Source organism: Triticum dicoccoides, chromosome 7A (genome assembly GCF_002162155.2).
Source record: "Triticum dicoccoides isolate Atlit2015 ecotype Zavitan chromosome 7A, WEW_v2.0, whole genome shotgun sequence".
Lineage (NCBI taxonomy): Eukaryota > Viridiplantae > Streptophyta > Magnoliopsida > Poales > Poaceae > Triticum > Triticum dicoccoides.
Window position 1 is genome coordinate 30,980,902 of NC_041392.1, and position 26,982 is coordinate 31,007,883.

The window sequence follows — 26,982 nt, forward strand, 5'->3', positions numbered from 1 at the left end:
CAACGGAGGCGCCTCGTCATGGACCACGCCTTATTCCACAGCTTCCACATGCGCGGCGGAGAGCCGGTGTTCACCATCCTCCTCGATGCACCAATTAGACCCCTCGCAAGAGCTTCTCCCTACACTTCTGGCATACGCTCGGTCGCTGGAACTTGCTCGGATGCTGCCATGGCCACGTCCTCATCATCAACCGGGATCTGGCCCTTCTCCTTTTGTTCGCCCCTATCACTAGGGGCCTCCGCGGCATGGTAATTCCTTCGAATTTCATCGATGACAAGTACGTCATCTACAACGGGAGTGTGCTCTCCACTGCCGCCGACGAGCAGGGTCGCGTGAACGGAGACTGCCATTCGGGCCTCTTCAAGTTGGTTCTGGTGGCCCCTAGATGGAGACACCTAGTGCTAGCCTGAGTCTACTCCTTAGAGACAGGTGAGTGGGAGATCTTCTCATAATGGCGAAACCATGTATTGTGAGCAAGTTGGTCCCCTCCACCCTAATCAGAAATGCTGTTTACCGGTGGCTAAAAATGACCCGGGATGGCACACTCAAGTCCGATTTGGATAGCCAAACACTATCTATGGTCAGGAGGCCTATTTTTAATGACATTCCCAGTTCCAGCATCCAGATGGTCATGGGTGATCATGGCCATGTTGGCCTCGTTGTATTTTCGTACCAGAGCCTACAAATGTGGGAACGCATGCTCAATAGACATGGTACTACCATATGGGTGCCACGATAGACCGCTCGCATGCATAGTATGCTTTGGTATACTATGCTGAATATAGTAGGGTACTCCGAGGATGGTGATGCGCTTCTTCTATTAGTGTCCTTCGGTGGGTGTGCGACCACCTACTCCTTCATTCTTCAACTTGAGCCATTGGAGTAGACGAATATTAATCAAAGATTTTTGGAGTATTCCTACCATCCGTTCACATACTTCTATAATGCAAGTAATTGCTTATCTTTACATTACAAGAGTTGCCTGAACCTGCTTGTTTGGCATGCATGGTTGCCCAATCCACTGTGCTTTGAACAGATTTTTAGCAAATTAGATCAATATAATGAGTAGTTTTGTTTTTTGTGTGTTATAACTCAATTGTATTTATCCGGAAAGATATCAAACTATTTTGACTAATTTGCACTTTCATATCATTTCTTTGCTTACATCCTCTATATAAAGTCATTGTGGGAGTATGCCGTGTACGCGGTGGAAGCGGGTTTAATCCCCGATCTTGGCATCCGATGTTTTCATCGTTTAAAGAAACATAAAACAGATTATGAAAATTAATCAATCCTCTCAAAAAATGTGTAGTCAAAGACACCTTCCTAGTAAATCTTACACGTGAAATTTAAGCATACAAGGCTCGTGAAGGGGACTCCATTGCATGTAGCAGGTTTCTTATGTAGTAAAAGATTTTCTATCAATAATATTATTGTAAAGATATCATTACATGTAGCAGGTTTCTTGAGCCCGACTCTTGATGCTATATTTTCAGTAATTGACAATACATACCAAGTTGCTGACATGTAAGAATACTCGGATGATATGCCAAATAGACCTTAGGTTGTATCATTGTTGTGTGGTTGTTAACGCTACTACTGTTATCCATGCGTAGAACATCCTCTTCTTCCCCATTTTAACATGTTGACTGAGTGGTTCACTGAAAGCATAGAAATTTAGAATTGTGAGGCTGACAGTCAATTGTTATTTGTTAAGTTAATGACACTATTGTCTTGGTTTTACACACCCCTACGGCCGACCCTTGTTAAAGGTGAAAAACCTTCATATGTCCATTAGCTAGCGAAAATTGTTCAATGGTTGAGGTGTCACCTCTTATATTTCCCTAATTTAGGTGGCCATTGCTATTCTATCATCTTCACATTTTTTGTGTGTAAATTTCCCATCTGTTCTGATCCTTTCTTGATATTTGATATTTTTTTCCATTTATACGCATTTGACATATTTCATAAATGCAATAAACATATTTTAAAACATGCAAACATAGTTAAGAGGCAAATCATTTTTTTCAATGGTACAATACTTATTCTTAACTTATGTGATTTTTAAATGTCATGAACATTTTTTGGAAGGGGCAAACATTTTATTTAAATGTCACAACCATTTTTTTGAATGATACGATACATTTTTTTGTATTTATGAGAACACATTTTATACATTCTACAAATAGTTATAAAGCGAGTCACGAACATGTTTCGACATGCATTAACATTTTTCATACATGACATGAAACTTTTTTTCTTAACTCATATCCCTCTCCATGTTGGATCATTAGGATACTTCATTTGGGTTGTGTTTCTTTCTTTCAACGTAGGGACATCCTAAACAAGCAGAAAAACAAGTATCACATATACAAGAGATTTGAAAAGCAGATAACACATAAAAATGAAAAATCTCAGTTCTCACATGTTCCCAAAGATGAACATAGTTTGGCTAAACAGGTAATGACATATCTTCACATTACGAGAAGACCATTTCTTAATTTTAGGTCCCAGCACAACATGTCAAAGAGCCAGCTATCTCAGTACTGCGATGTCGTGTAGACATTCTGGGTGCACCGAAACAGCAAACCATTTAACACCGACTCCCACATGACCCCTCGGTCTAAAGTCAAGCTCCGAGTAAGCAACCAAAAACATGTACACTATCTACTACATTGGTGTGAGCCCTCGAAATCAGCCATCTATGGTGTCACACACACACACACACACATAGAATGAGAGAAAGAGAGAGAATGAATGAATCATTCATTCTTTCAGCCTGTGGCTATTCTTCCTGTTGGAAATATGCCCTAGAGGCAATAATAAAATGGTTATTATTATATTCCCTTGTTCATGATAATTGTCTATTGTTCATGCTATAATTGTGTTATCTGGGAATCGTAATACATGTGTGAATACATAGACCAGAACACGTCCCTAGTGAGCCTCTAGTTGACTAGCTCGTTGATCAAAAGATAGTCATGGTTTCCTGACTATGGACATTAGATGTCATTGATAACGGGATCACATCATTAGGAGAATGATGTGATGGACAAGACCCAATCCTAAGCATAGCTCAAAGATCGTGTAGTTCGTTTGCTAGAGCTTTTCCGAATATCAAGTATCATTTCCTTAGACCATAAGATTGTTCAATTCCCGGATACCGTAGGAGTGCTTTGTGTGTGCCAAACGTTACAACGTAACTGGGTGACTATAAAGGTGCACTACGAGTATCTCCAAAATTGTCTATTGGGTTCGCATGAATCGAGACTGGGATTTGTCACTCCGTATGACGGAGAGGTATCTCTGGGCCCACTCGGTAATGCATCATCATAATGAGCTCAATGTGACCAAGTGGTTGATCACGGGATCATGCATTACGGTACGAGTAAAGTGACTTGCCGGTAACGAGATTGAACGAGGTATTGGGATACCGACGATCGAGTCTCGTGCGAGTAACGTACCGATTGACAAAGGGAATTGTATACAGGATTGATTGAATCCACGACATCATGGTTCATCCGATGAGATCATCGAGGAGCATGTGGGAGCCAACATCGGTATCCAGATCCCGCTGTTGGTTGTTGACCAGAGAGCCGCCTCGGTCATGTCTGCGTGTCTCCCGAACCCGTAGGGTCTACACACTTAAGGTTCGGTGACGCTAGGGTTGTAGACATATTAGTATGCGGTAACCCAAAAGTTGTTTGGAGTCCCGGATGAGATCCTGGACGTCACGAGGAGTTCCGGAATGGTCCGGAGGTGAAGAATTATATATAGGAAGTCCAGTTTCGGCCATCGGGAAAGTTTCGGGGGTCACCGGTATTGTACCGGGACCATCGGAAGGGTCCCGGGGGTCCACCGGGTGGGGCCACCTATCCCGGAGGGCCCCATGGGCTGAAGTGCGGAAGGGAACCAGCCCCTGGTGGGCTGGTGCGCCCCCCTTAGGCCTCCCCCTGCGCCTAGGGTTGGAAACCCTAGGGGTGGGGGGCGCCCCACTTGGCTTGGGGGGCAAGCCACCCCCCTTGGCCGCCCCCCCCCCCCCTTGAGATCCAATCTCTAGGGCCGGCGCCCCCCCAGGGGGCCCTATATATAGTGGGGGGCAGGGAGGGCAGCCGCACCCTAACCCCTGGCGCCTCCCTCTCCCTCCCGTGACACCTCTCCCTCTCGCTGAGCTTGGCGAAGCCTTGCCGAGAACACCGTTGCTTCCACCACCACGCCGTCGTGCTGCTGGATCTCCATCAACCTCTCCTTCCCCCTTGCTGGATCAAGAAGCAGGAGACGTCTTCCCAACCGTACGTGTGTTGAACGCGGAGGTGCCGTCTGTTCGGCACTCGGTCATCGGTGATTTGGATCACAACGAGTACGACTCCATCAACCCCGTTCTCTTGAACGCTTACGCGCGTGATCTACAAGGGTAAGTAGATGCACTCCCCTTTCCTTCGTTGCTAGATAACTCCATAGATTGATCTTGGTGATGCATAGAAAATTTTAAATTCTGCTACGTTCCCCAACACTTCCAGTGTGTGGTAGTTCGAGAGCTACCGCAGCTTCCGCAACCACCACCTGAGGCCCCCCATCCTTGGTGTCTTCCAGATGCGCGGCGGAGAGCCGATGTTCACCATCCTCCTCGACGCACCAATTAGACCCCTCGCAAGCGCTTCTCCCTACGCTTCTGGCATGCGCTTGGTCTGTGGAACTTCCTCGAATGCTGCGATGGCCACGTCCTCATCATCAACCGGGATCTAGCCCTTCTCATTCTATTCGCCCCTGTCACCAGGGGCCTCCGCGGTGTGGTAATTCCTCCGAATTTCGTTGATAACGAGTACGTCATCTTCAACGGGGGCACACTCTCCGCTGCCGCCGACGATCAGGGTCACGTGCACGGAGACTGCCACTCGGGCCCCTTCAAGGTGGTTCTGGTGGCCCCAAGATGGAGACACCTAGTGCTAGCCTGGGTCTACTCCGTAGAGACTGGAGAGTGGGAGATCTTCTCATAATGGCAGAACCATGTATTGTCAGCAAGTTGGTCCCCTCCACCCTCATTAGAAATGCTGTTTAACGATGGATAAAAATGCCCCGGGATGGCACACTCAAGTCCGATTTGGATAGCCAAACACTATCTATGGTAAGGAGGCCTATTTTTAATGACATTCCCAGTTGCAGCATCCAGATCTTCATGGGTGATCATGGCCATGTTGGCCTCGTTGTATTTTCGTACCAGAGCCTACAAATGTGGGAACGCATGCTCAATAGACATGGTACTGCCATATGGGTGCCACGATAGACCGCTCGCTTGCATAGTATGCTTTGGTATGCTATGCTGAATATAGTAGGGTATTCCGAGGATGGTGATGCACTTCTTCTAACAGTGTCCTTCGGTGGGTGTGCGACCACCTACTCCTTCATGGTTCAACTTGAGCCATTGGAGTGGACGAATCTTAATCACAGATTTTTGGAGTATTCCTACCATCCGTTCGCATACTTCTCTACTACAAGTAATTGCTTATCTTTATATTACAAGAGTTGCCTAAACCTGCTTATTTTGCATGCATGGTTGCCCAATGCACTGTGCTTTGAACTGATTGGTAGCAAATTAGATAAATATAATGAGTAGTTCTGTTTTGTGTGTGTTATAACTCAATTATATTTATCTGGAAAGATATCAAACTATTTTACCTAATTTGCACTTTCATATCATTTCTTTGCTTACATCCCCTATATAAAGTCATTGTGGCGAACAACTGTTGGTCAGGTTGGTGGGGGTATGGCATGTGCGTGGCAGAAGCGGTTTAATCCCCAATCCTGGCATCCGTGTTTTCATCGTTTAAAGAAACATAAAACAGATTGTGAAAATTACTCAATCTTCTAAATATAATGTGTAGTCAAAGACAACTTCCTAGTAAATCTTACACCTGAAATTTAAGCATACAAGGCTCTAAAGGGGACTCCATTGCATGTAGCAGGTTTCTTATGTAGTAAAATATTTTCTATCGACAATATTATTGTAAAGATATCATTACATGTAGCGGGTTTCTTGAGCCCGACTCTTGATGCTATATTTTCAGTAATTGACAATACATACCAAGTTGCTGACATGTAAGAATACTCAGATGATATGCCAAATAGACCTTAGGTTGTTTCAGAGTTGTGTTGTCGTTAATGCTATTACTCTTATCCATGCGTAGAACATCCTCTTCTTCCCCATTTTAACGTGTTGACAGAGTGGTTCACTGAAAGCATAGAAATTTAGAATTGTGAGGCTCACAGTCAATTGTTATTTGTTAAGTTAGTGATACTTTTGTCTTGGTTTTACACACCCCTACTACTGACCCTTGTAAAAGGTGAAAATCCTTCATATGTCCATTAGCTAGCAAAAATTGTTCAATGGTTGAGGTGTCACCTCTTATATTTCCCTAATTGAGGTGTCCATTGCTATTCTATAATCTTGACATTTTTTGTTTGTAAATTTCCCATTTGTTCTGATCCTTTCTTGATATTTGATATTGTTTCCATTGCTACGCATTTGACATATTTCATAAATGCAATAAACATATTTTCAAACATGCAAACATAGTCAAGAGGAAAATCATTTTCTAGGAAAGTCCTTCACCTTTTTTCAACGGTACAATACTTATTCTTAACTTATGTGATTCTTAAATGTCATGAACATTTTTTGGAAGGGGCAAACATTTTATTTAAATGTCACAACCATTTTTTTTAATGAGACGATACATTTTTTTGTATTTATGAGAACACATTTTCTACATTCTACAAATAGTTATAAAGCAAGTCACGCACATGTTTCGACATGCATTAACATTTTTCATACATGACATGAAACTTTTTATCTTACCTCATATCCCTCTCCATGTTGGATCATTAGGATACTTCATTTGGGACGCGTTTCTTTCTTTCAAGGTAGGGACATCCTAAACAAGAAGATAAACAAGTATCACATATACAAGAGATTTGAAAAGCAGACAGCACATAAAAATGCAAAATCTCAGTTCTCACATATTCCCAAAGATGAACATAGTTTGGCTAAACAGGTAATGACATCTCTTCACATTACGCGAAGATCATTTCTTAATTTTAGGTCCCAGCACAACATGTCAAAGAGCCAGATATCTCAGTACCACAATGTCGTGTAGACATTCTAGGTGCATCGAAACAGAAAACCGTTTAACACCGACTCCCACATGACCACTCGCTCTAAAGTCAAGCTCCGAGTAAGCAACCAAAAACATGTACACTATCTATTACATAGGTGTGAGCCCTCGAAATCAGCCATCTATGGTGTCACACACACACACACACACACATAGAATGAGAGAAAGAGAGAGAATGAATGAATCATTCATTCTTTCAGGTTGTGGCTATTCTTCCAGTGTGTGGCAGTTCGAGAGCTACCGTAGCTTCCGCAGCCACCACCTGAGGCCCCCCATCCGTGGTGTCTTCCAGATGTGCGGTGGAGAGCCGGTGTTCACCATCCTCCTCAACGCACCCATTAGACCCCTCGCAAGCGCTTCTCCCTACGCTTATGGCACGTGCTTGGTCGGTGGAACTTGCTCGGATGCTGCCATGGCCACGTCCTCATCATCAACCAGGATCTGGCCCTTCTCCTTCTATTCGCCCCTGTCACCAGGGGCCTCCGTGGCGTGGTAATTCCTCCGAATTTCGTCGATGAATAGTACGTCATCTACAACGGGGGAATGCTCTCCGCTGCCGCCAACGAGCAGGGTCAAGTGCACAGAGACTGCCACTCAGGCCCCTTCAATGTGGTTCTGGTGGCCCCCAGATGGAGACACCTAGTGATAGCCTGGGTCTACTCCTTAGAGACTGGTCAGTGGGAGATCCTCTCATAATGGAGGAACCATGTATTGTCAGCAAGTTGGTCCCCTCCACCCTAATAAAAAATGTTGTTTACCGATGGCTAAAAATGCCCCGGGATGGCACACTTAAGTCCGATTTGGATAGCCAAACACTATCTATGGTAAGGAGGCCTATTTTTAATGACATTCCCAGTTCCAGCATCCAGATCGTCATGGGTGATCATGGCCATTTTGGCCTCGTTGTATTTTCATACCAGAGCCTACAAATGTGGGAACACATGCCCAATAGACATGGTACTACCATATGGGTGCCACGATAGACTGCTCGCGTGCATAGTATGCCTTGGTATGCTATGCTGAAAATAGTGGGGTACTTTGAGGATGGTGATGCGCTTCTTCTAACAGTGTCCTTCGGTGGGTGTGCGACCACTTACTCCTTCATGCTTCAACTTGAGCCATTGGAGTGGACGAATCTTAGTCAAAGATTTTTGTAGTATTCCTACCATCCATTCGCATACTTCTATACTGCAAGTAATTGCTTATCTTTATATTACAAGAGTTGCCTGAACCTGCTTATTTTGCACGCAAGGTTGCCCAATGCAATGGGCTTTGAACTGATTGGTAGCAAATTAGACCAATATAATGAGTAGTTCTGTTTTTGTGTGTTATAACTCAATTGTATTTATCTAGAAAGATATCAAACTATTTTGACTAATTTGCACTTTCATATCATTTCTTTGCTTACATCCTCTATATAAAGTCATTGTGGGAAACGACCTATTGGTCGGGTTGGTGGGGGTATGGCATGTGCGTGGCGGAAGCGGGTTTAATCCCCAATCCTGGCATCCGATGTTTTCATCGTTTAAAGAAACATAAAAGAGATTGTGAAAATTACTCAATCTTCCAAATATAACGTGTAGTCAAAGACAACTTCCTAGTAAATCTTACACCTGAAATTTAAGGCTCTGAAGGAGACTCCATTGCATGTAGCAGGTTTCTTATGTAGTAAAATATTTTCTATCGACAATATTATTGTAAAGATATCATTACATGTAGCAGGTTTCTTTAGCCCGACTCTTGATGCTATATTTTCAGTAATTGACAATACATACGAAGTTGCTGACATGTAAGAATACTCAGATGATATGCCAAATAGAACTTAGGTTGTTTCAGAGTTGTGTTGTTGTTAATGCTATTACTGTTATCCATGCGTAGAACATCCTCTTCTTCCCCATTTTAACGTGTTGACTGAGTGGTTCACTGAAAGCATAGAAATTTAAATTGTGAGGCTGACAGTCAATTGTTATTTGTTAAGTTAGTGGTACTTTTGTCTTGGTTTTACACACCCCTACAACCGACCCTTGTTAAAGTTGAAAATCCTTCATATGTCCATTATCTAGAAAAAATTGTTCAATGGTTGAGGTGTCACCTCTTATATTTCCCTAATTGAGGTGTCCATTGCTATTCTATCATCTTGACATTTTTTGTGTGTAAATTTCCCATTTGTTCTGATCCTTTCTTGATATTTGATATTTTTTCCTTTGCTACGCATTTGACAAATTTCATAAATGCAATAAACATATTTTCAAACATGCAAACATAGTTAAGAGGAAAATCATTTTCTAGGAAATCCTTCACTTTTTTTCAATGGTAAAAGACTTATTCTTAACTTATATGATTTTTAAATGTCATGAACATTTTTTGGAAGGGGCAAACATTTTATTTAAATGTCACAACCATTTTTTTGAATGAGACAGTACATTTTTTTGTATTTATGAGAACACATTTTCTACATTCTACAAATAGTTATAAAGCGAGTCACGAACATGTTTCGACATGCATTAACATTTTTCATACATGACATGCAACTTTTTTATTTCCTCATATCCCTCTCCATGTTGGATCATTAGGATACTTCATTTGGGACGCGTTTCTGTCTTTCAAGGTAGGGACATCCTAAACAAGAAGAAAAACAAGTATCAGATATACAAGAGATTTGAAAAGCAGATAACACATAAAAATGCAAAATCTCAGTTCTCACATATTCCCAAAGATGAACATAGTTTGGCTAAATAGGTAATGACATATCTTCACATTACGAGAAGATCATTTCTAATTTTAGGTCCCAACACAACATTTCAAAGAGCCAGCTATCTCAGTACCGCGATGTCGTGTAGACATTCTGGGTGCACCAAAACAGCAAACCGTTTAACACCGACTCCCACATGACCCCTCGCTCTAAAGTCAAGCTCCGAGTAAGCAACCGAAAACATGTACACTATCTATTACATAGGTGTGAGCCCTCGAAATCAGCCATCTATGGTGTCACACACACACACACACATAGAATGAGAGAAAGAGAGAGAATGAATGAATCATTCATTCTTTCAGGCTGTGGCTATTCTTCCAGTGTGTGGCAGTTCGAGAGCTACCGCAGCTTCTATAGCCACCACCTGAGGCCCCCACTCCGTGGTGTCTTCCAGATGTGCGGTGGAGAGCCGGTGTTCACCATCTTCCTCGAAGCACCAATTAGACCCCTCGCAAGCGCTTATCCCTACGCTTATGGCACGCGCTCGGTCGGTGGAACTTGCTCGGATGCTGCCGTGGCCACGTCCTCATCATCAAACGGGATCTGGCCCTTCTCCTTCTGTTCACCCCTGTCACCAGGGGCCTTCGCGGCGTGGTAATTCCTCCGAATTTCGTCGATGAAGAGTACATCATCTACAACGGGGGCATGCTCTCCGCTGCCGCCGATGAGCAGGGTCCCGTGCATGGAGACTGCCACTCGGGCCCCTTCAAGGTGGTTCTGGTGGCCCCCAGATGGAGACACCTAGTGATAGGCTGGGTCTACTCCTTAGAGACTAGTGAGTGGGAGATCTTCTCATAATGGCGGAACCATGTATTTTCAGCAAGTTGGTCCCCTCCACCCTCATCAGAAATGTTGTTTACCGATGGCTAAAAATTCCCCAGGAGGGCACACTCAAGTCCTATTTGGATAACCAAACACTATCTATGGTAAGGAGTCCTATTTTTAATGACATTCCCAGTTCCAGCATCCAGATCATCATGGGTGATCATGGCCATGTTGGCCTTGTTGTATTTTCGTACCAGAGCCTACACATGTGGGAACGCATGCTCAATAGACATGGTACTGCCATATGGGTGCCAGGATAGACCGCTCGCATGCATAGTATGCCTTGGTATGCTATGATGAATATAGTAGGGTACTCCGAGGATGGTGATGCACTTCTTCTAACAGTGTCCTTCGGTGGGTGTGGAACCACCTACTCCTTCATGCTTCAACTTGAGCCATTGGATTAGACCAATCTTAATCAAAGATTTTTGGAGTATTCCTACCATCCGTTCGCATACTTCTATACTGCAAGTAACTGCTTATCTTTATATTACAAGAGTTGCTTGAACCTGCTTATTTTGCACGCATGGTTGCCAAATGCACTGTGCTTTGAACTGATTGGTAGAAAATTAGATCAATATAATGAGTAGTTCTGTTTTTTGTGTGTTATAACTTAATTGTATTTATCTGGAAAGATATCAAACTATTTTGACTAATTTGCACTTTCATATCATTTCTTTGCTTACATCTTCTATATAAAGTCATTGTGGGAAACGACCTATTGGTCGGGTTGGTGGGGGTATGGCGTGTGCGTGGCGGAAGCGGGTTTAATCCCTAATCCTGGCATCCGATGTTTTCATCATTTAAAGAAACATAAAACAGATTGTGAAAATTACTCAATCTTCTAAATATAACGTGTAGTCAAAGACAACTTCCTAGTAAATCTTACACCTGAAATTTAAGCATACAAGGCTCTAAAGGGGACTCCATTGCATGTAGCAGGTTTCTTATGTAGTAAAATATTTTCTATCGACAATATTATTGTAAAGATATCATTACATGTAGCAGGTTTCTTGAGCCCGACTCTTGATGCTATATTTTCAGTAACTGACAATAAATACCAAGTTGCTGACATGTAAGAATACTCAGATGATATGCCAAATAGACCTTAGGTTGTTTCAGAGTTGTGTTGTTGTTAATGCTATTACTGTTATCCATGCGTAGAACATCCTCTTCTTCCCCATTTTAACGTGTTGACAGAGTGGTTCACTGAAAGCGTAGAAATTTAGAATTGTGAGGCTGACAGTCAATTGTTATTTGTTAAGTTAGTGATACTTTTGTCTTGGTTTTACACACCCCTACAACTGACCCTTGTTAAAGGTGAAAATCCTTCATATGTCCATTAGCTAGCAAAAATTGTTCAATGGTTGAGGTGTCACCCCTTATATTTCCCTAATTGAGGTGTCCATTGCTATTCTATCATCTTGACATTTTTTGTTTGTAAATTTCCCATTTGTTCTGATCCTTTGTTGATATTTGATATTTTTTCCATTGCTATGCATTTGACATATTTCATAAATGCAATAAACATATTTTCAAACATGCAAACATAGTTAAGAGGAAAATCATTTTCTAGGAAAGTCCTTCACTTTTTTTTCAACGATGCAATACTTATTCTTAACTTATATGATTTTTAAATGTCATGAACATTTTTTGGAAGGGGCAAACATTTTAATTAAATGTCACAACCATTTTTTTTGAATGAGACGATACATTTTTTTGTATTTATGAGAACACATTTTCTACATTCTACAAATAGTTATAAAGCGAGTCACGCACATGTTTCGACATGCATTAACATTTTTCGTACATGACATGAAACTTTTTATCTTACCTCATATCCCTCTCCATGTTGGATCATTAGGATACTTCATTTGGGACGCGTTTCTTTCTTTCAAGGTAGGGACATACTAAACAAGAAGAAAAACAAGTATCACATATACAAGAGATTTGAAAAGCAGATAACACATAAAAATGCAAAATCTCAGTTCTCACATATTCCCACAGATGAACATAGTTTGGCTAAACAGGTAATGACATCTCTTCAGATTACGAGAAGATCATTTCTTAATTTTAGGTCCCAGCACAACATGTCAAAGAGCCAGATATCTCAGTATCGCAATGTCATGTAGACATTCTGGGTGCATCGAAACAGCAAACCGTTTAACACCGACTCCCACATGACCCCTCGCTCTAAAGTCAAGCTCCGAGTAAGCAACCAAAAACATGTACACTATCTATTACATAGGTGTGAGCCCTCGAAATCAGCCATCTATGGTGTCACACACACACACACACACACACATAGAATGAGAGAAAGAGTGAGAATGAATGAATCATTCATTCTTTCAGGTTGTGGCTATTCTTCTAGTGTGTGGCAGTTCGAGAGCTACCGCAGCTTCCGCAGCCACCACCTGAGGCCCCCCATCCGTGGTGTCTTCCAGATGTGCGGTCGAGAGCCGGTGTTCACCATCCTCCTCGACGCACCCATTAGACCCCTCGCAAGCGCTTCTCCCTACGCTTATGGCACGTGCTTGGTCGGTGGAACTTGCTCGGATGCTGCCATGGCCACGTCCTCATCATCAACCAGGATCTGGCCCTTCTCCTTCTGTTCGCCCCTGTCACCAGGGGCCTCCGCGGCGTGGTAATTCCTCCGAATTTCATCGATGAATAGTACGTCATCTACAACGCGGGAATGCTCTCCGCTGCTGCCAACGAGCAGGGTCAAGTGCATGAAGACTGCCACTCAGGCCCCTTCAAGGTGGTTCTGGTGGCCCCCAGATGGAGACACCTAGTGATAGCATGGGTCTACTCCTTAGAGACTGGTCAGTGGGAGATCCTCTCATAATGGAGGAACCATGTATTGTCAGCAAGTTGGTCCCCTCCACCCTCATCAAAAATGTTGTTTACCGACGGCTAAAAATGCCCCGGGAAGGCACACTTAAGTCCGATTTGGATAGAGAAACACTATCTATGGTAAGGAGGCCTATTTTTAATGACATTCCCAGTTCCAGCATCTAAATCGTCATGGCTGATCATGGCCATGTTGGCCTCGTTGTATTTTCATACCAGAGCCTACAAATGTGGGAACACATTCTCAATAGACATGGTACTACCATATGGGTGCCATGATAGACCGCTCGCGTGCATAGTATGCCTTGCTATGCTATGCTGAATATAGTGGGGTACTCCGAGGATGGTGATGCGCTTCTTCGAACAGTGTCCTTAGGTGGGTGTGCAACCACCTACTCCTTCATGCTTCAACTTGAGCCATTGGAGTGGACGAATCTTAGTCAAAGATTTTTGGAGTATTCCTACCATCCGTTCGCATACTTCTATACTGCAAGTAATTGCTTATATTTATATTACAAGAGTTGCCTGATCCTGCTTATTTTGCACGCATGGTTGCCCAATGCAATGTGCTTTGAACTGATTGGTAGCAAATTAAATCAATATAATGAGTAGTTTTGTTTTTTGTGTGTTATAACTCAATTGTATTTATCTAGAAAGATATCAAACTATTTTGACTAATTTGCACTTTCATATCATTTCTTTGCTTACATCCTCTATATAAAGTCATTGTGGGAAACAACCTGTTGGTCGGGTTGGTGGGGGTATGGCGTGTGCGTGGCGGAAGCGGGTTTAATCCCGAATCCTGGCATCCGATGTTTTCATCGTTTAAAGAAACATAAAACAGATTGTGAAAATTACTCAATCTTCTCAATATAACGTGTAGTCAAAGACAACTTCCTAGTAAATCTTACACCTGAAATTTAAGCATACAAGGCTCTGAAGGGGACTCCATTGCATGTAGCAGGTTTCTTATGTAGTAAAATATTTTCTATCGACAATATTATTGTAAAGATATCATTACATGTAGTAGGTTTCTTGAGCCCGACTCTTGATGCTATATTTTCAGTAATTGACAATACATACCAAGTTGCTGACATGTATGAATACTCAGATGATATGCCAAATAGACCTTAGGTTGTTTCGGAGTTGTGTTGTTGTTAATGCTATTACTGTCATCCATGCGAAGAACATCCTCTTCTTCCCCATTTTAACGTGTTGACTGAGTGGTTCACTCAAAGCATAGAAATTTAGAAGTGTGAGGTTGGCAGTCAATTGTTATTTGTTAAGTTAGTGTACTATTGTCTTGGTTTTACACACCCCTACAACCGACCCTTGTTAAAGGTGAATATCCTTCATATGTCCATTAGCTAGCAAAAATTGTTCAAAGGTTGAGGTGTCACCTCTTATATTTCCCTAATTGAGGTGTCCATTGCTATTCTATCATCTTGACATTTTTTGTGTGTAAATTTCCCATTTGTTCTGATCCTTTCTTGATATTTGATATTTTTTTCCATTGCTACGCACTTGACATATTTCATCAATGCAATAAACATATTTTCAAACATGCAAACATAGTGAAGAGGAAAATCATTTTGCTAGGAAAGTCCTTCACTTTTTTTCAACGGTACAATACTTATTCTTAACTTATATGATTTTTAATTGTCATGAACATTTTTTTGGAAGGGGCAAACATTTTATTTAAATGTCACAACCATTTTTTGAATGAGAGGATACATTTTTTGTATTTATGAGAACTCATTTTCTACATTCTACAAATACTTACAAAGCGAGTCACGAAGATGTTTCGACATGCATTAACATTTTTCATACATGACATGAAACTTTTATTCTTACCTCATATCCCTCTCCATGTTGGATCATTAGGATACTTCATTTGGGACGCGTTTCTTTCTTTCAAGGTAGGGACATCCTAAACAAGAAGAAAAACAAGTATCACATATACAAGAGATTTGAAAAGCAGATAACACATAAAAATGCAAAATCTCAGTTCTCACATATTCCCAAAGATGAACATAGTTTGGCTAAACAGGTAATGACATATCTTCACATTACGAGAAGATCATTTCTAATTTTAGGTCCCAGCACAACATTTCAAAGAGCCAGCTATCTCAGTACCGCGATGTCGTGTAGACATTCTGGGTGCACCAAAACAGCAAACGGTTTAACACCGACTCCCACATGACCCCTCGCTCTAAAGTCAAGCTCCGAGTAAGCAACCGAAAACATGTACACTATCTATTACATAGGTGTGAGCCCTCGAAATCAGCCATCTATGGTGTCACACACACACACACATAGAATGAGAGAAAGAGAGAGAATGAGTGAATCATTCAGTCTTTCAGGCTGTGGCTATTCTTCCAGTGTGTGGCAGTTCGAGAGCTACCGCAGCTTCTGTAGCCACCACCTGAGGCCCCCCATCCGTGGTGTCTTCCAGATGTGCGGTGGAGAGCCGGTGTTCACCATCCTCCTCGACGCACCAATTAGACCCCTCGCAAGCGCTACCCCTACGCTTATGGCACGCGCTCGGTCGGTGGAACTTGGTCGAATGCTGCCATGGCCACGTCCTCATCATCAACCAGGATCTGGCCCTTCTCCTTCTGTTCGCCCCTGTCACCAGGGGCCTTCGCGGCGTGGTAATTCCTCCGAATTTCGTCGATGAAGAGTACATCATCTACAACGAGGGCATGCTCTCCGCTGCCGCCGACGAGCAGGGTCACGTGCACGGAGACTGCCACTCGGGCCCCTTCAAGGTGGTTCTGGTGGCCCCTAGATGGGGACACCTAGTGATAGGCTGGGTCTACTCCTTAGAGACTGGTGAGTGGGAGATCTTCTCATAATGGCGGAACCATGTATTGTCAGCAAGTTGGTCCCCTCCACCGTCCTCAGAAATGTTGTTTACCGATGGCTAAAAATACCCAGGATGGCACACTCAAGTCTGACTTGGATAGCCAAACACTATCTATGGTAAAGAGTCCTATTTTTCATGACATTCCCAGTTCCAGCATCCAGATCGTCATGGGTGATCATGGCCCTGTTGGCCTTGTTGTATTTTCGTACCAGAGCCTACAAATGTGGGAACGCATGCTCAATAGACATGGTACTGCCATATGGGTGCCACGATAGACCGCTCGTATGCATAGTATGCCTTGGTAGGCTATGCTGAATATAGTAGGGTACTCCGAGGATGGTGATGCACTTCTTCTAACAGTGTCCTTCGGTGGGTGTGGAACCACCTACTCCTTCATGCTTCAACTTGAGCCATTGGATTAGACGAATCTTAATCGAAGATTTTTGGAGTATTCCTACCATCCATTCGCATACTTCTATACTGCAAGTAATTGCTTATGTTTATATTACAAGAGTTGCCTGAACCTGCTTATTTTGCACGCATGGTTGCCAAATGCACTATGCTTTGAACTGATTGGTAGCAAATTAGATCAATATAATGAGTAGTTCTGTTTTTTGTGTGTTATAACTCAATTGTATTTATCTGGAAAGATATCGAACTATTTTGACTAATTTGCACTTTCATATCATTTCTTTGCTTACATCCTCTATATAAAGTCATTGTGGGAAACGACCTGTTGGTCGGGTTGGTGGGGGTATGGCGTGTGCATGGCGGAAGCGGGTTTAATCCCCAATCCTGGCATCCGATGTTTTCATCGTTTAAAGAAACATAAAACAGATTGTGAAAATTACTCAATCTTCTAAATATAACGTGTAGTCAAAGACAACTTCCTAGTAAATCTTACACCTGAAATATAAGCATACAAGGCTCTAATGGGGACTCCATTGCATGTAGCAGGTTTCTTATGTAGTAAAATATTTTCTATCGACAATATTATTGTAAAGATATCATTACATGTAGCTGGTTTCTTGAGCACGACTCTTGATGCTATATTTTCAGTAATTGACAATACATACCAAGTTGCTGACATGTAAGAATACTCAGATGATATGCCAAATAGACCTTAGGTTATTTCAGAGTTGTGTTGTTGTTAATGCTATTACTGTTATCCATGCGTAGAACATCCTCTTCTTCCCCATTTTAACGTGTTGACAGAGTGGTTCACTGAAAGCATAGAAATTTATAATTGTGAGGCTGACAGTCAATTGTTATTTGTTAAGTTAGTGATACTTTTGTCTTGGTTTTACACACCCCTACAACCGACCCTAGTTAAAGGTGAAAATCCTTCATATGTCCATTAGCTAGCAAAAATTGTTCAATGGTTGAGGTGTCACTCCTTATATTTCCCTAATTGAGGTGTCCATTGCTATTCTATCATCTTGACATTTTTTGTTTGTAAATTTCCCATTTGTTCTGATCCTTTCTTGATATTTGATATTTTTTTTCAATTGCTACGCATTTGACATATTTCATAAATGCAATAAACATATTTTCAAACATGCAAACATAGTTAAGAGGAAAATCATTTTCTAGGAAAGTCCTTCACTTTTTTTCAATGGTACAATACTTATTCTTAACTTATATGATTTTTAAATGTCATGAACATTTTCTGGAAGGGGCAAACATTTTATTTAAATGTAACAACCATTTTTTTAATTGAGACGATACATTTTTTTGTATTTATGAGAACACATTTTCTACATTCTACAAATAGTTATAAAGCGAGTCACGCACATGTTTCGACATGCATTAACATTTTTCGTACATGACATGAAACTTTTTATCTTACCTCATATCCCTCTCCATGTTGGATCATTAGGATACTTCATTTGGGACGCGTTTCTTTCTTTCAAGGTAGGGACATCCTAATCAAGAAGAAAATAAGTATCACATATACAAGAGATTTGAAATGCAGATAACACATAAAAATGCAAAATATCAGTTCTCACATATTCCCAAAGATGAACATAGTTTGGCTAAACAGGTAATCACATCTCTTCGCATTACGAGAAGATCATTTCTTAATTTTAGGTCCTAGCACAACATGTCAAAGAGCCAGATATCTCAGTACCGCAATGTCATGTCGACATTCTGGGTGCATCGAAACAGCAAACCGTTTAACACCGACTCCCACATGACCCCTCGCTCTAAAGTCAAGCTCCGAGTAAGCAACCAAAAACATGTACACTATCTATTACATAGGTGTGAGCCCTCAAAATCAGCCATCTATGGTGTCACACACACGCACACACACACATAGAATGAGAGAAAGAGAGAGAATGAATGAATCATTCATTCTTTCAGGTTGTGGCTATTCTTCTAGTGTGTGGCAGTTCGAGAGCTACCGCAGCTTCCGCAGCCACCACCTGAGGCCCCCCATCCGTGGTGTCTTCCAGATGTGCGGTCGAGAGCCGGTGTTCACCATCCTCCTCGATGCACCCATTAGACCCCTCGCAAGCACTTCTCCCTATGCTTATGGCACGTGCTTGGTCGGTGGAACTTGCTCGGATACTACCATGGCCACGTCCTCATCATCAACCAGGATCTGGCCCTTCTCCTTCTGTTCGCCCCTGTCACCAGGGGCCTCCGTGGTGTGGTAATTCCTCCGAATTTTGTCAATGAATAGTACGTCATCTACAACGGGGGAATGCTCTCCGTTGGCACCAACGAGCAGGGTCACGTGCACGAAGACTGCCACTCAGGCCCCTTCAAGGTGGTTCTGGTGGCCCCCAGATGGAGACACCTAGTGATAGCATGGGTCTACTCCTTAGAGACTAGTCAGTGGGAGATCCTCTCATAATGGAGGAACCATGTATTGTCAGCAAGTTGGTCCCCTCCACCCTCATCAAAAATGTTATTTACCGATGGCTAAAAATGCCCCGGGAAGGCACACTTAAGTCCGATTTGGATAGCCAAACACTATCTATGGTAAGGAGGCCTATTTTTAATGACATTCCCAGTTCCAGCATCCAGATCGTCATGGGTGATCATGGCCATGTTGGCCTCGTTGTATTTTCATACCAGATCCTACAAATGTGGGAACACATTCTCAACAGACATGGTACTACCATATGGGTGCCACGATAGACCGCTCGCATGCATAGTATGCCTTGGTATGCTATGCTGAATATAGTGGGGTACTCCGAGGATGGTGATGTGCTTCTTCTAACAGTGTCCTTAGGTGGGTGTGCGACCACCTACTCCTTCATGCTGCAACTTGAGCCATTGGAGTGGATCGAATCTTAGTTAAAGATTTTTGGAGTATTCCTACCATCCGTTCGCATACTTCTATACTACAAGTAATTGCTTATCTTTATGTTACAAGAGTTGCCTGATCCTGCTTATTTTGCACGCATGGTTGCCCAATGCAATGTGCTTTGAACTGATTGGTAGCAAATTAGATCAATATAATGAGTAGTTCTGTTTTTTGTGTGTTATAACTCAATTGTATTTATCTAGAAAGATATCAAACTATTTTGACTAATTTGCACTTTCATATCATTTCTTTGCTTACATCCTCTATATAAAGTCATTGTGGGAAACAACCTGTTGGTCGGGTTGGTGGGGGTATGGCGTGTGCGTGGCGGAAGCGGGTTTAATGCCCAATCCTGGCATCTGATGTTTTCATCGTTTAAAGAAACATAAAACAGATTGTGAAAATTACTCAATCTTCTCAATATAACGTGTAGTCAAAGACAACTTCCTGGTAAATCTTACACCTGAAATTTAGGCATACAAGGCTCTGAAGGGGACTCCATTGCATGTAGCAGGTTTCTTATGTAGTAAAATATTTTCTATCGACAATATTATTGTAAAGATATCATTACATGTAGCAGGTTTCTTGAGCCCGACTCTTGATGCTATATTTTCAGTAATTGACAATACATACCAAGTTGCTGACATGTATGAATACTCAGATGATATGGCAAATAGACCTTAGATTGTTTCGGAGTTGTGTTGTTGTTAATGCTATTACTGTCATCCATGCGAAGAACATCCTCTTCTTCCCCATTTTAACGTGTTGACTGAGTGGTTCACTCAAAGCATAGAAATTTAGAATTGTGAGGCTGACGGTCAATTGTTATTTGTTAAGTTAGTGATACTTTTGTCTTGGTTTTACACACCCCTACAACCGACCCTTCTTAAAGGTGAATATCCTTCATATGTCCATTAGCTAGCAAAAATTGTTCAATGGTTGAGGTGTCACCTCTTATATTTCCCTAATTGAGGTGTCCATTGCTATTCTATCATCTTGGCATTTTTTGTGTGTAAATTTCCCATTTGTTCTGATCCTTTCTTGATATTTGATATTTTTTTCCATTGCTACGCATTTGACATATTTCATCAATGCAATAAACATATTTTCAAAACTTCAAACATAGTTAAGAGGAAAATCATTTTCTAGGAAAGTCCTTCACTTTTTTTCAACGGTACAATACTTATTCTTAACTTATATGATTTTTAAATGTCATGAACATTTTTTTGGAAGGGGCAAACATTTTATTTAAATGTCACAACCATTTTTTTGAATGAGACGATACATTTTTTTGTATTTATGAGAACACATTTTCTACATTCTACAAATACTTACAAAGCGAGTCACGAACATGTTTCGACATGCATTAACATTTTTCATACATGACATTAAACTTTTTTTCTTACCTCATATCCCTCTCCATGTTGGATCATTAGGATACTTCATTTGGGACGCGTTTCCTTCTTTCAAGGTAGGGACATCCTAAACAAGAAGAAAAACAAGTATCACATATACAAGAGATTTGAAAAGCAGATAACACATAAAAATGCAAAATCTCAGTTCGTACATATTCCCAAAGATGAACATATATAGTTTGGCTAAATAGGTAATGACATATCTTCACATTACGAGAAGATCATTTCTTAATTTTAGGTCCCAGCACAACATGTCAAAGAGCCAGCTATCTCAGTACCGCGATGTCGTGTAGACATTCTGGGTGCACCGAAACAGCAAACCTTTTAAGACCGACTCCCACATGACCCCTCGCTCTACAGTCAAGCTCCGAGTAAGCAACCAAAAACATGTACACTATCTATTACATAGGTGTGAGCCCTCAAAATCATCCATCTATGGTGTCACACACACACACACATAGAATGAGAGAAAGAGAGAGAATGAATGAATCATTCGTTCCTTCAGGCTGAGGGTAGTCTTCCAGTGTGTGGCAGTTCGAGAGCTACCGCAGCTTCCGCAGCCACCACCTGAGCCCCCCCCCCATCCTTGGTGTCTTCGAGATGCGCGACGGAGAGCCGGTGTTCACCATCCTCCTCGACGCACAAATTAGACCCCTCGCAAGCGCTTCTCCCTACGCTTCTGCCACGCGCTCGGTCGGTGGAACTTGCTCGGATGCTGCCATGGCCATGTCCTCATCATCAACCGGGATCTTGCCCTTCTCCTTCCATTCTCCCCTATCACTAGGGGCCTTCGCGGCGTGGTAATTCCTCCGAATTCTGTCGATGAGGAGTACGTCATCTACAACGGGGGCATGCTCTCCGCTGCCGCCGACGAGCAGGGTCACGTGCACGGAGACTCCCACTCGGGCCCTTCAAGGTGGTTCTGGTGGCCCCCGAATGAAGACACCTAGTGCTAGCCTGGGTCTACTTCTTAGAGACTGGTGAGTGGGAGATCTTCTCATAATGGCAGAACCATGTATTGTCAGCATGTTGGTCCCCTCCACGCACATCAGAAATGCTATTTACCGATGGCTAAAAATTCTCCGGGATGGCACACTTAAATTTGATTTGGATAGCCAAACACTATCTATGGCGAGGAGGCCTATTTTTAATGACATTCCCAGTTCCAGCATCCAGATCGTCATGGGTGATCATGGCCATGTTGGCCTCATTGTATTTTCGTACCAGAGCCTACAAATGTGGGAACGCATGCTCAATAGACATGGTACTGCCATATGGGTGCCACGATAGACCGCTCGCATGCATAGTATGCTTTGGTATGCTATGCTGAATATAGTAGGGTACTCCGAGGATGGTGATGTGCTTATTCTAACAGTGTCCTTCGGTGGGTGTGCGACCACCTATTGCTTCATGATTCAACTTGAGCCATTGGAGTGGACGAATCTTAATCAAAGATTTTTGGAGTATTCCTACCATCCGTACTGAAAGTAATTGCTTATCTTTATATTACAAGAGTTCCCTGAACCTGCTTATTTTGCACGCATGGTTGCCCAATGCACTATGCTTTGAACTGATTGGTAGCAAATTAGATCAATATAATGAGTAGTTCTGTTTTTTATGTGTTATAATTCAATTGTATTTATCTGGAAAGATATCAAACTATTTTGACTAATTTGCACTCTCATATCATTTCTTTGCTTACATCTCTATATAAAGTCATTGTGGGAAACGACCTATTGGCTGGGTTGGTGAGGGTATGGTGTGTGCGTGGCGGAAGCGGGTTTAATCCCCAATCCTGGCATCCGATGTTTTCATCGTTTAAAGAAACGTAAAACAGATTGTGAAAATTACTCAATCTTCTCAATATAACGTGTAGTCAAAGACAACTTCCTAGTAAATCTTACACCTGAAATTTAAGCATACAAGGCTCTGAAGGGGACTCCATTGAATGTAGCAGGTTTCTTATGTATTAAAATATTTTCTATCGACAATATTATTGTAAAGATATCATTAGGTGTAGCCAGTTTCTTGAGCCCGACTCTTTATGCTATATTTTCAGTAATTGACAATACATACCAAGTTGCTGACATGTATGAATACTCAGATGATATGCCAAATAGACCTTAGGTTGTTTCAGAGTTGTGTTGTTGTTAATGCTATTACTGTTATCCATGCGTAGAACATCCTCTTCTTCCCCATTTTAACGTGTTGACTGAGTGGTTCACTGAAAGCATAGAAATTTAGAATTGTGAGGCTGACAGTCAATTGTTATTTGTTAAGTTAGTGATACTTTTGTCTTGGTTTTACACACCCCTACAACCGACCCTTCTTAAAGGTGAATATCCTTCATATGTCCATTAGCTAGCAAAAATTGTTCAATGGTTGAGGTGTCACCTCTTATATTTCCCTAATTGAGGTGTCCATTGCTATTCTATCATCTTGACATTTTATGTGTGTAAATTTCCCATTTGTTTTGATCCTTTCTTGATATTTGATATTTTTTCCATTGCTATGCATTTGACATATTTCATCAATGCAATAAACATATTTTCAAACATGCAAACATAGTTAAGAGGAAAATCATTTTCTAGGAAAGTCCTACACTTTTTTTCAACGGTACAATACTTATTCTTAACTTATATGATTTTTAAATGTCATGAACATTTTTTTGAAAGGGGCAAACATTTTATTCAAATGTCACAACCAATTTTTTGAATGAGACGATACATTTTTTTTGTATTTATGAGAACACATTTTCTACGTTCTACAAATACTTACAAAGCGAGTCAAGAACATGTTTCGACATGCATTAACATTTTTCATGCATGACATGAAACTTTTTTTCTTACCTCATATCCCTCTCCATGTTGGATCATTAGGATACTTCATTTGGGACGCGTTTCTTTCTTTCAAGGTAGGGACATCCTAAATAAGAAGAAAAACAAGTATCACATATACAAGAGATTTGAAAAGCAGATAACACATAAAAATGCAAAATCTCAGTTCTCACATATTCCCAAAGATGAACATATATAGTTTGGCTAAACAGGTAATGACATATCTTCACATTACGAGAATATCATTTCTTAATTTGAGGTCCCAGCACAACATGTCAAAGAGCCAGCTATCTCAGTACCGCGATGTCGTGTAGACATTCTGGGTGCACCGAAACAGCAAACCGTTTAAGACCGACTCCCACATGACCCCTCGCTCTAAAGTCAAGCTCCGAGTAAGCAACAAAAAACATGTACACTATCTATTACATAGGTGTGAGCCCTCAAAATCAGCCATCTATGGTGTCAAACACACACACACACATAGAATGAGAGAAAGAGAGAGAATGAATGAATCATTCGTTCCTTCAGGCTGAGGCTAGTCTTCTAGTGTGCGGCAGTTCGAGAGCTACCGCAGCTTCCGCAGCCACCACCTGAGCCCCCCCCCCCCATCCTTGGTGTCTTCGAGATGCGCGGCGGAGAGCCGATGTTCACCATCCTCCTCGACGCGCCAATTAGACCCCTCGCAAGCACTTCTCCCTACGCTTCTGCCACACGCTCTGTCGGTGGAACTTGCTCGGATGCTGCCATGGCCATGTCCTCATCATCAACCAGGATCTTTCCCATCTCCTTCTATTCGCCCGTATCACCAGGGGCCTTCGCAGCGTGGTAATTCCTCCGAATTTCGTTGATGACGAGTACGTCATCTACAACGGGGGCATGCTGTCCACTGCCGCCGACGAGCAGGGTTACGTGCACGGAGACTCCCACTCGGGCCCCTTCAAGGCGGTTCTGGTGGCCCCCAAATGAAGAGACCTAGTGCTAGCCAGGGTCTACCCCTTAGAGACTGGTGAGTGGGAGATCTTCTCATAATGGCGGAACCATGTATTGTCAGCAAGTTGGCCCCCTCCACCCACATCAGAAATGCTATTTACCGATGGCTAAAAATTCCCCGGGATGGCACACTTAAATCTGATTTGGATAGCCAAACACTATCTATGGCAAGGAGGCCTATTTTTAATGACATTCCCAGTTCCAGCATCCAGACCGTCATGGGTGATCATGGCCATGTTGGCCTCGTTGTATTTTCATACCAGAGCCTACAAATGTGGGAATGCATGCTCAATAGACATGGTACTGCCATATGGGTGCCACGATAGAACACTCGCATGCATAGTATGCTTTGGTATGCTATGCTGAATATAGTAGGGTACTCCGAGGATGGTGATGTTCTTCTTCTAACAGTGTCCTTCGGTGGGTGTGCGACCACCTACTCCTTCATGCTTCAACTTGACCCATTGGAGTGGACGAATCTTAATCAAAGATTTTTGGAGTACTCCTACCATCCGTTCGCATACTTCTATACTGCAAGTAATTGCTTATCTTTATATTACAAGAGTTGCCTGAACCTGCTTATTTTGCACGCATGGTTGCCCAATGCACTGTGCTTTGAACTGATTGGTAGCAAATTAGATCAATATAATGAGTAGTTCTGTTTTGTGTGTGTTATAACTCAATTGTATTTCTCTGGAAAGGTATCAAACTATTTTGACTAATTTGCACTTTCATATCATTTCTTTGCTTACATCCTCTATATAAAGTCATTGTGGGGAATGACCTGTTGGTCGGCTTGGTGGGGGTATGGCGTGTGCGTGGCGGAAGCGGGTTTAATCCCCAATCCTGGCATCCGATGTTTTCATCGTTTAAATAAACATAAAACAGATAGTGAAAATTACTTAATCTTCTCAATATAACGGGTAGTCAAAGACAACTTCCTAGTAAATCTTACACTTGAAATTTAAGCATACAAGGCTCTGAAGGGGACTCCATTGCATGTAGGAGGTTTCTTATGTAGTAAAACATTTTCTATCAACAATATTATTGTAAAGATATCATTACATGTAGCATGTTTCTTGAGCCCGACTCTTGATGCTATATTTTTAGTAATTGACAATACATACCAAGTTGCTGACATGTAAGAATACTTAGATGATATGGCAAATAGACCTTACGTTGTTTCAGAGTCGTGTTGTTGTTAATGTTATTACTGTTATCTTTGCGTAGAACATCCTCTTCTACCCCATTTCAACGTGTTGACTGAGTGGTTCACTGAAAGCATAGAAATTTAGAATTGTGAGGCTCGCAGTCAATTGTTATTTTTTAAGTTAGTGATACTATTGTCCTGGTTTTATAAACCCCTACAACCGACATTTGTTAAAGGTGAAAGTCCCTCATATGTCCATTAGCTAGCAAAAATTGTTCAATGGTTGAGGTGTCACCTCTTATATTTCCCTAATTGAGGTATCCATTGCTATTCTATCATCTTGACATTTTGTGTGTGTAAATTTCCCATCTGTTCTGATCCTTTCTTGGTATTTTATATTTTTTCCCATTGCAACACATTTGACATATTTCATAAATGCAATAAACATATTTTCAAACATGCAAACATAGTTAAGAGGCAAATCATTTTCTAGGAAAGTCCTTCACTTCTTTTCAATGGTACAATACTTATTCTTAACTTATATGATTTTTAAATGTCATGAACATTTTTTGGAAGGGGCAAACAATTTATTTAAATGTCACAATCATTTTTTGAATGAGACGATTCATTTTTTTATGAGAACACATTTTCTACATTCTACAAATAGTGATAAAGCAAGTCATGAACATGTTTCGACATGCATTAACATTTTTCATACATGACATGAAACTTTTTTCTTAGCTCATATCCCTCTCCATGTTGGATCATTATGATACTTCATTTGGGACGCGTTTCTTTCTTTCAAG